Source organism: Vombatus ursinus, unplaced genomic scaffold (assembly GCF_900497805.2).
Source record: "Vombatus ursinus unplaced genomic scaffold, bare-nosed wombat genome assembly UNPS02010822.1, whole genome shotgun sequence".
NCBI lineage: Eukaryota > Metazoa > Chordata > Mammalia > Diprotodontia > Vombatidae > Vombatus > Vombatus ursinus.
The window spans coordinates 5,214,334-5,224,745 of record NW_020950600.1 but is presented as its reverse complement, the minus strand read 5'-3'; the positions used below and the strand labels follow the sequence as shown (position 1 = coordinate 5,224,745).

Here is a 10,412-nt window from a genome sequence, read left to right as displayed (position 1 = left end):
CCCAGCCCTGACATTCCCTGTTCTAAGAGCCCTCCCAGCTCTGACATCCTGTGTTCTAAGGGCCCTTATAGCTCTGACATCAGCTGATTCTAGGGGGCTCAGTCCCTAGCCCCAGGGTCAGTGGGGATAGGAGAGCAAAGAGCTTTGATCTATACCTTCTCTTCCCCTCTCTCTACTCTATTCCTCCTTGCCCCAGCCAGGTTGGCCGGCCCTGTCCTCATCCAGCTGGAAGGCAGCCCCTTCAAAGTCCCTGTGCCAGGGAAACTTTAGGAGCTGACCCTCCCTAGCATCCCTTCCAGGCCTCTTCTCACCCCAGCCCAGACTGGGGGCCAGGCATCAATTTTCCGCCAAGCCTAGCGGAAAAATCAAAGCTCCTCTTCCCGGGCTCAGCAGGCAGCAGTGACCAAATTGAAACTGGGAGGGAGGACAGAACAAAGAGGAGGGAGGGGCTGCAGGCCTGCTGTCTGGCCTCCTGAGACACTGTCCAGCTCGGCCTTGTTGCAGGAAATTTATACTAATAAGATCCCAGAAACTGTGTTGGGAAATGCAAACAATATAAGTCATTCAGGAGAAGAGGGGTTCCAGCTGGGGTCCAAGCATCCCCCAGGGGGATGGCCCCTCCCCCAATTCCTCCAGATGGTGCCTTTATCTAGCAGGGCTGGGACAAGTGGTCAGGGTGACCCCTTCCCCAGGCTAAGGGCTGCTCAGAAGAGAAAGCTTTCAATATGACTGCAGACAGTTTATCCCCTGACTTTCACAGCTGGCAAGAAGCTGGGGAGTTGGAAAGAGTCTGAGGGAGAAAGCCAGCAGGCGAAGGGGGGGGGGCATTCCACCTCGTTTCATTTTTACCTGGTCCCTCCATCACGAAGCATAGTACCTAAAATATAGCACTTATTAATAAATAAATAATAAGATAATGATAAAAACCCAATGGCACTTTAATAAAAGTTTATTGATTGATACACCGATTATCATAACCTTCCACTATTCTAAGTTGCCCTGGACAAGTCCTTTCTCTCTCTGGACCTCAGTTACCCCTCTCTATAAAAGGAATGGTCTGAACTAGATTCATTCATTCATTTATCCCACAAGCAATTTTTAAGCCACTTACTATGTGCTGATCACTGGGGATAATAATAATTAACTTTTATATAGGGTTTTAGGGGCAGCTAGGTGGTGCAGTAGATAGAGTGCCAGGCCTGGAGTCTGGAAGACCTGAGTTCAAATCCAGCCTCAGAAACTTACTAGCTATGTGACCTTGGACAAGTCACTTACCTTTTTCTGCCTCAGTTTCCTCATCTGTAAAATGAACTGGAGAAGGAAATGGCAGTATCTTTACCAAGAAAACCCCACATGCAGTCACAAAGAGTCAGACACAATTGAAATAACTTAATGACACCACCTCTGACTCCAAAACCATTGATCTTTCTGTGGTACCATGCTGCTTGTGTATTAATGAACTTTGCTGAAAGGCTTTTTTTAATCTGTTCCGTATTACAAGGTCTCTATTGGTAGGAAGAGGAGAAGCCAGGGGTATGCCGGGAAATGTTTAACAACCAGCTCTGAAAAAATGCATTCACAACACACTTTTAAGTTTAATTAACATTTTCTCCATCACTTTTTTCAGTCTATTCAAGTAAAAAATAAATCAAGACCTAATTTGTAGCATTTGCCAGTTTCCAAGGAGTAAGTGCTCACGCTGAACATTTAATAATCAGCTCTCCATTTGAAGCTGACTCCAGCATACCCTTGGGAGAGAGAAATATATTGAAAGTTTTCTCAACTGCAAAATGAAAGCTTGGACCAAAAGGCCATCAAGGTCTTTTCTAGTGATGGGGAGAAAAAGAGCATAAATTACTTTTTAAGTAAAAAAAAAACAAATAAAACCCTAATGCCTCTTCTGGCTCTAACAGTCTATGACTCCATGTCCCCAGGTCCCTGGTGATCATGGAATGGAGCGCTGGAGAGAGAGCCCACGGGATCAGCCTTTCCCTAACTCTGTCCCCCTGCCCCCAATCCTCTTCATTCTTGGCTTTAGATCACCAGCCAGGCTGCAGTTCCAATACAATACCACCAGGTGTCACTGGTGTGCCTTAACCATAGCCTAGAGTTGACTAGGCAGAAAGAAAAATGGCAAGTGAAGAAAGCCCCTCCTTACCTGTTGGTGAGAACACCCAGCCCAGCAGGAATTAGGGATCAGAAGCCCAGGGTGAGGCACCCCAAGGCTGCTAGGTGTTGAGGAGGATCCGGGGGGCAGGTCCAATAACCAAGCGCCTGAGAATGTCAGGAGTCTCACCCTAGCCCTCGGTGGGACCCTGCCAGCTTGGCATCTCTTCCTTTGTCATTTCAGGAAGGGTCAGAAAGGTTTGAGGCTACGGGTCCCAGACCTGGCTCTGACACTGGATTCCCATGTAGTCTTACTATCCTGTTTATCTCATTTTCTGGGTCTCAGTTTCTTCACCTGTGTAAAGAGGGGGATTGAGTTTGACAATTTCTAAATGCCCATCCAGCTGTGACATTCTAGAAAACTATGAGCTATCCTCTCTGGTCCTCAATCCAATCCAATCCAATACAATCCAAAAAGTGTTTATTTCAAGCCAGATCTGCGAGTTGCTGGGAGAGATATAAAATCTAGATAAGACACTGACCTCCCACAATCCACAGCCGCCTGACAGATAGCAATTCAGAAGTATGCTAGTGAATATTTAATAACCAGCTCTCAAAAAAAAGTTGTATGCATGAGACACTTTAAAGTAGAATCTAAATGATTAATATTTCTTCATCACTTTCTTAAATTTAGGTAATCAATAAGTCAAGCCCCAGTTAATAGTGTTTGTCAATTTCTGAGTTGAACGTGCTTGCAAACTTTCTCCAGCACATCTCTGGATATGATACATACAGCTAACTATAATAGGTAATACTAGATGACATATTAGCAGAGGATAAACAAAATGTTAAGTAACAGAGTTTGGGGAAGACTACAGAGATGTGATATAGTCAAAATGGGAGGCTCTCATCCCTCTACCCAAAGCAGAGCAGAAAATAATTTCTTGACTGCCCTTAATTATCATGTTGTTCTTGAAAAAGGTGGAAGAACCAACAGGAGGAAATTCTATTCTTCATCTGATTCTCACTAAGAAGAAGGAACAGGTTGCCAGAAGCCCCAGGGGAAGAAGGAAAAGAAAGGGAAAGAGAGGAATGGCCATTCCATCTTAGAATCTGGGATGGAGGGAATAAAAGCAGACTGATGTGGTCCCTCGGATTGAGGTACTAGGAACCTCTCCAGAACGAAATTCTAAAGATACTTAGAAAAACAATTAGAAGGAGTTGGAAGAAGAGCGTTACCTAAAGAAACAAATGTGGGTGCACAGGAAACTTCATTAATCAACTTGAATTTGTTTTGAAATGCACAGAATATGGAAGCAAAGAGAGGGAACAGAAGATGAGTGCAGTATCCTGGAGCCATTTTTGGTAGAGATAATGTTGGAATGAGCTGGGCATGGAAAGGGAATCTAAGGCCAACCCAAAGAGCAGTGGATTTGGGGGTTATGGGGGGGAGGCAAAAGGAGGATCAAAGTACGGATGGGACCACTGCTAGAGGTTGATGGGAGGGTGATAACTGATAGAAGAGAGAAGACAGCCTGCTCCAGTCTTACTTGGGTTCCATTTTCTCTGCCAAGGAGATTGATCTTTGGACTAGAAAGACTAGGGGGAAAAGGGGGCACTTGGAAGTTGAAACCCAAGATCAATAGAAAGATAATTAAGAGATCACCTTTATGAATTCAAGTCCCCCAGTCCAATGAGCTACATTCTCCCATACTGAAAGACTGGGCAGATGTGATGGTTGAGCCCTAGTCAGCAGTCTTTGAAAAATCCTGGAGACCAGAGAAGGGCAAACCTTGTCTGGATTTTCAAAAAGGGGGAGGGGGGTTAAAGAAGAAAGAGACTGCAAACTATAGGCCCATGAGCTCAAATATGATGTCCTGAGAAATGGTGAAAGGCATTACTAACAGTTTTTAGTGGACACCTAGAGAAGGAAAGAGGGGTCACAGATCCAACCTGGCTTCCTCAAGAACAGATCATGACCATTTGACCCAGCAATACTACTTCTAGGGCTGTATCCCAAAGAGATCATAAAAATGGGGAAAGGACCCACAAGTACAGAAATATTTATAGCGCTCTTTGTGTGGTGACAAAGAATTGGACACTGAGAGGACGCCCATCAGTTGGGGAATGGCTGAACAAGTTGTGGTATATGAATGTAATGGGATACTATTGTGCTATAAGAAATGATGAGCAGGTGGACTTCAGAAAAACCTGGAAAGACTTACATGAACTAATGCTGAATGAAGTGAGCAGAACCAGGAAAACACTGCACACAGTAACAGTTACATTATGCGATGACTAACTTTCATAGACTTGGCTCTTAGCAATGCCAGGGCCTAAGACAACTTCAAAAGACTCATGATGGAAAATGCTATTCACATCCAGAGAAAGAACTATGGAGTCTGAATGCAGATGGAAGTACGCTTTTTGCTCTCCTTTTCTTTTATTGTTTTGTTTTATTGCTTCTTTCTCGTGGTTCCTCCCATTGGTTCTAATTCTTCTTTACAATATGACTAATGTGGGGGGAAAAATCCCTGGTCTCCTTCAAAAAAAAAATACCTTGTTACAAGGGATGGCCTTTTGGGAGGGGAGATAAATATATGGGAAGATATAGGTGATATAAAATGATATAAATAAAAGTTTTTTAAAAAGAACAGATCATGAGCAGAGGTATGTTTGTGAAGTTTTCAGTCAGAAATAGGCAAATACTGCAGATCAAGGCTTGATTCATTATTTTTTTTAGGTTGTCTTTTTTAGGTTTTTTAGGTTGTCTAGACCAGAGGCATCAAACACAGGTCCACAGGAGGTGGGGGCCCACAACACTCCCAAATGCACCTGAACCAGATTAAAATGTAATCAGGAACAGTTTAACAAAAATAAACAAAAATCCAATAAAACACAGATAATATAACATTTAAAAACTAACTCAATATATGACCTTCAATATATAAAGAGGGATGCTTATATATGGTTTAGTGGCTAATTTAGTGGCTATTTCCGTTTGAGTTAGGCACCACTGATTTAGACTTTAAAAAGTGATAAAGAACGTGTTAGCAGCTAGGTGGTACAGTGGATAGAACACTGGACTTGGAGTCTGAGTAAATGTCTGAGGCCAGATTTGAACTCAGGAAGATGAGTCTCCCTACTCATCTTCCTGAGTTCAAATCTGACCTCAGAAACTAGCTGTGTGACCCTGAGCAAGTCACTTAACCCTGTTAGCCTCAGTTTCCTCATCTGTAAAATGAGCTGGAGAAGGAAATGGCAAACCATTCCAGTGTCTTTGCCAAGAAAACCCCAAAATGAGGTCACAAAGAGTTGGACACAAGAAAACATGTTAGTAATGCAGATTAAACTTATAAGTGTGTTGTGTACATTTATTTTCCTGGAGAGCTGCTTGTTAAATATTTATAAGCACACCCCTGTGCCAAACTAACCTACTTTTTTTTTCGTTTTGGACAGAGTAACTAGATGGGTAGATTGCAAATCTGCAGATGGGTTCACCTTGGTTTTTAGCAAAGCGTTCGACGAAGCCTCTCGAGCTAGTCTTCCATACAAGATGGAGTGATTCAGGCTAATGATACCACAATTAGGTAGATTCAGAAGTAGTCAAATGGCCATCCCCAAAGGCCCAAAGAGCATTTGCTAATGGTTAGATGTCCATTTAGAAGAAAGCGTTCAGTGGTGCAAAGCCTCAGGGACCTGTGCTTGGCCCTGTGCCTGTTGACATTTTATCAATGCATAAAGGCCTAGAAAGTATACTCATCAAATTTCCTGCTAACCCTAAGTGGAGAGGCAAAGTTAACACTTGCAGATGACAGAATCAGAATCTGAAAAGATCTCATTGGGCTAGATCCAACAAGACTAAGTACAAAGTTTTACACAAGTTAAAAAAAATCACTTTAAAATTACAAAATGGGGGCAGAGTGGACTTGTTTAAAAAAAAAAAAAGATCTGGAGGTTTTAGTGGACCACAAACTCCATATGAGTTAACAGTCTGAGAGGGAGGCCAGGGAAGCTTGTTGGATAAGCTGAATTAAAGAGAGGCAGAATGTCCAGAAGTAGGAAGGCCATACTCCCTCCTTCTTCTGCTCTTTGTTGGGAGGATCATGTCCAGTGCTAGATGCCACATTTTACATTAATAAGCCGGAGAGCATGCAGGGAAGTATATTCTAGATGGGAAAGGGTCTTGAAATCTTGCCATATGAAGAGGGGCTAAAGGAACTGGGGGTTTTAGTTGTGGGGGGATATAATAGTTTTCTTCAAGTATTGAAGAGCCCTCAATTACTGGAAGAGGGTCTGATTGTGTTCTACTTGGCCCTCAAATCCCAAATTCTGCCTGAGTCTTCTTTTGGATCTTTTCATTGCTAGTACAGTCTTCTCTGAGATTACCTTGGGTTAGACTGGGGTTAAAAACCACTCCCACTGGGGCAGAGCCAAGATGGCAGAGTAAAAACCACTCCCATCCCTTTCTGGGTCTGAGAACAAGGATCAACAGATCAAAAGACTTTAGACTAAATATGAAAAGTCTTTGAAAGACACTGGATAGAGTGATGTGACAAGAGACAACTGGCTGGAAGTTTTGTTAGACCCTCTGGGTCTGTACGTAAGCATAGAATGAGAAGGAATTCCAGAAATTGGAGCATGTGGCTTTCCAGCACACCATTAGATTGGGAGCTCCTTGAGAGTAGGCACTATCTTTTTGTATCCTCAGCATTTAGCACAGTGCCTGACTCACTTAAAAGATGCTGATTGGTTACTTGATTGACTGACAGCTTTAAGGAGCAAAGGCAGGCAGAGCTGTGGCAGACAAGGAGTATAAATGGAGGAGGGTCTCTGGAGGTATCTTAGAGCAGAAGTCACAGACGAGGGGAAGTCCCAAGAAAGACCAACTCTTTCCTCCAACTTCCCCTCCTGGTGCATATCTATCCACAGAAACTATAATGAAATCTGCTGTTTCATTATCTAAACATTTCCAGTAAACTGAATTATGCCTCAACCACAAAGAGGCCAAGGGTTAACTAGAGATAATAGAAGTGTAATGGGAGACAGAGAGCCCACCTCGGCCTAAATGTTAGGAATTTTCCTAACTGGGGGCTCAGAGTAATCATGACTGAACTCATAACTGTTTGTCTAAATTAAATTCCCTAAATGCTTAAGAGTAAGGAACCTTAGGAACCATTAAATTTCCCCCAGCCTTAAAATGAGTTATGCTATATAGGTAGGTTATATATATATGTATATATTATGTACATATATATGTTATATTACCATGTATGTATATATACAGATATACATACATATGTATGTGTATATATACTAGATAGAAGAATAGATAGACAGACAGATAGATAGATAGACAGATAGAAATAGATATAGATAGATAGATAGACACAGATAGAAATAGAGATAGATAGATAGAAATGGATAGAGATAGACAAATACACAGACACACAGACAATTAGATAGATAGGTAGATAGATAGATAAATAGATGGATAGATAGATAGATAGATAGATAGATAGATAGATAGATAGATAGACAGACAGAAATAGATAAACAGACAGATAGACACACAGTCACAGGTAGACACATATACAGAGACAGATAGATAGACAGATAGATTTTTTGCTTTTGTATGCATAGCTATTTGCGTCTTGTCTCCCAATAAAATGTGAGTTGCTTGAGAGCTCGTACTGTGTTTTTGCTTTTCTTTGCATCCCCAGCACTGACTGGCAGGCATGTTGTAGAAGAGTGGAATTTGCCTAAAGTCACCCAAGTGGCAAGCAGCAGCATCAAGATTTGAACCCAGGTCCTTTCATTCAACATCCAGCACTCTTTCCACTGTATTATAATGCATCAATGGAGATGAATAGAGAGAGGTGAATACAGCCCTATTAAAAGGCAGGCAGTAATGAGGACATGTGTTAGGGTTCTGGCAGCCCACTATTCCCAGTCCAGGATGAGAAAACAACCTGCTCTCCATCGTGGGATTTTCCTGATGATCAAAGGTAACATGAGCATAGATAGGAATAAGGGGCCTGGACATGTGATTTCACTGGTATTGGAAACCCCCTGGTGAGGAAAGTCCCTCTTCCTGTACGGGTAAGCACCCTTCCTACAATAACTATTTATTATCTTAGGGAGTTGCTTCTAAGTCAACTGAGAAGTTAAGTGACTTGCCCAGGGTCACACAACCAGTTGGTGTCCCCAACAGGATTTGAAGCCCTATTTCCTAGGTTCTCTCTATCCCATGCTGCTGGCTGGTTATAAAAGGGTTAAAAAAGAAATCTTGAGGGTCCAAATAAGGATAATGCCCTTATTTACCTTCACACCCCTCTTAAGAGGGTTCCTGCCCCAGTACAAACAGGGTGAGGACAGAAGTAATTTACTAGTCAAAACCTGACTGGACTGCTTTAGGTGATTTGCATAGATTTGCATATGCTTTGTATACACTCTGCACCTGCTCCTGCTTTTCTTCTGCTGTTCTGCTCCATTTAGAAGCCCAAGGGAGACTCCCTCCATTTGGTCAAGTCCTTCTCTCCTCCTGTCCCTTTAAAGGCCTTAAATTAGGATGCCCAGACCCTTGAGGAAAGCGGGTATGGAAGCCTGGGCTACTGGGTGTGGCATCCTTGAGAGGCAGGGGTTTGTGACGGCAGGAAGAGCTGAGTTCAAATCCTTACTCAGATACTTACTAGCTGTGGGACTCTGGGAGAGTTATTTGACCTCTCTAGGACTTGGGTTCTTCATATGTAAAATGAAACAGTAATTTAGGTGATGCCAGGCATCATTTAACATACCTTCTAGCCCTAAATCAATGATCCTAGAATCCATTTTGTCCTTGGCCTCCCGTCTTCCACCCAAACCCCGGTGTTCAGTGGAACCCTTTCCTCAGGAGCTCAGGGAATAGATCTCTCTCCCTCTCCCTCTCCTTTTCCCTCTTCTCCCTTTCTTCTCCCTCTCCCCTCCTTTTCTCCCCTTCCCTCCTCTCCTCTTCTCTCTCTGTCCTCTGTCTCTCTCTCTCTCTCTGACTCTCTCTCTTCTCTGTCTCTGTCTCTCTCTCTGAATCTCTCTATCTCTGTCTCTTGTCTCTTCTTCTTTCTCTCTCTCTGTGTCTCCGTCTGTCTCTGTGTCTTCTTGTCTCTCTCTGTCTCTCTCTTCTCTGTCTCTTTCTTCTTTCTCTCTGTCTCTGTTTCGGTCTCTGTCTCTGTCTCTCTGTCTCTCTCTCTCTGTCTCTCTCTCTCTGTCTTTTTCTCCCTCTGTCCCCCACACAAGCGCTCAATAAGCCCCATGGAATTCTCCATGTAACAAAGCCACCTCTGCCCTCATACCTGCAAGCAATAGACCTGGTCTTAAACTACTCAGCTTTGCTACTTAGTACCTAGATGACCTTGGACCTCCCTCTCCTCATCTGTAAAATAAGGGGTTTGGCCCAGATGGCCCCCTGAGGTCCCGCCCAGCTCTGAGTCTGTGATCCTACATTCCCCGCTGTGTGACCTTGAGGAAGACACTTAGATTCTCTGGGCTCAGCCTCCTTGCCAGTAAAACGAGGAGGGTTGGACCAGATGTCCTCTGAGGTCCCTTTCAGGTCTGAATCTATAATCCCATGATTCAGTGTCATTTACAATGGGATACTACACCTGAGCTCAGACGGCCTGACAGCCTCAGGGGCTCTGATGGGAGTGTCAGGCTGCGGGGGCTGCCCGGTCCCAATCTTGCAATCCCGGTTTCTTTCTGAGACTGGACTCTGGGTCAGTAGCACCCATGGAGAACTCCATGCCTAGCAAGGCAGGGAAAACTGGAAAGGGAGAAGAGGAGGATGTACATGGAGAGACCCAGATCAGAGCCAGAGATCACCAATGCCTCAGAGACCCTCTAATCTAGGAGCTCTTCACCTGGGCTGGGAGCCTGGTTTTTAAAAATATCTTGATAACTGTATTTCATTACAATGGGTTTCCTCTGTAGTCCTATGGATTTTCTTTTATGCGTTTAGAAACATGATGTTAAGGAAGGATCCATAAGTTTCACCAGACACTGCCCCAGGGGCTCCTGGTAACATGTGTGTGCCCCCCCCCCCACACACACATACTTTAAGAACCTCTGATCTATTCCCACCATCTCATTTTACAGATAAGGAAACTGAGACCCAAAGAGATTAAGTGATTTGCCCCATGGACAGAGGTAGAGAGGGACTGCAGAGTAAGAAAGAACAAAGGTATGTGGAGAAGGGGGAGGGCACAGGGAGGTGGGCAGAGAGAGGGAGGGGGGCAGAGGGGGGTGGACAAGGGGATGTAGGTGAGGGAGGTGGG

At 43.7% G+C, this 10,412-nt stretch overlaps 1 protein-coding gene across 1 annotated transcript in view; it reads right to left on the bottom strand.

Annotated features, from left to right (window-relative positions):
- Positions 1 to 10,412, bottom strand: part of CALML6 (calmodulin like 6) — a 35,169-nt gene that overhangs the window by 15,772 nt on the left and 8,985 nt on the right. The gene's annotated exons all lie outside the window — the stretch shown is intronic.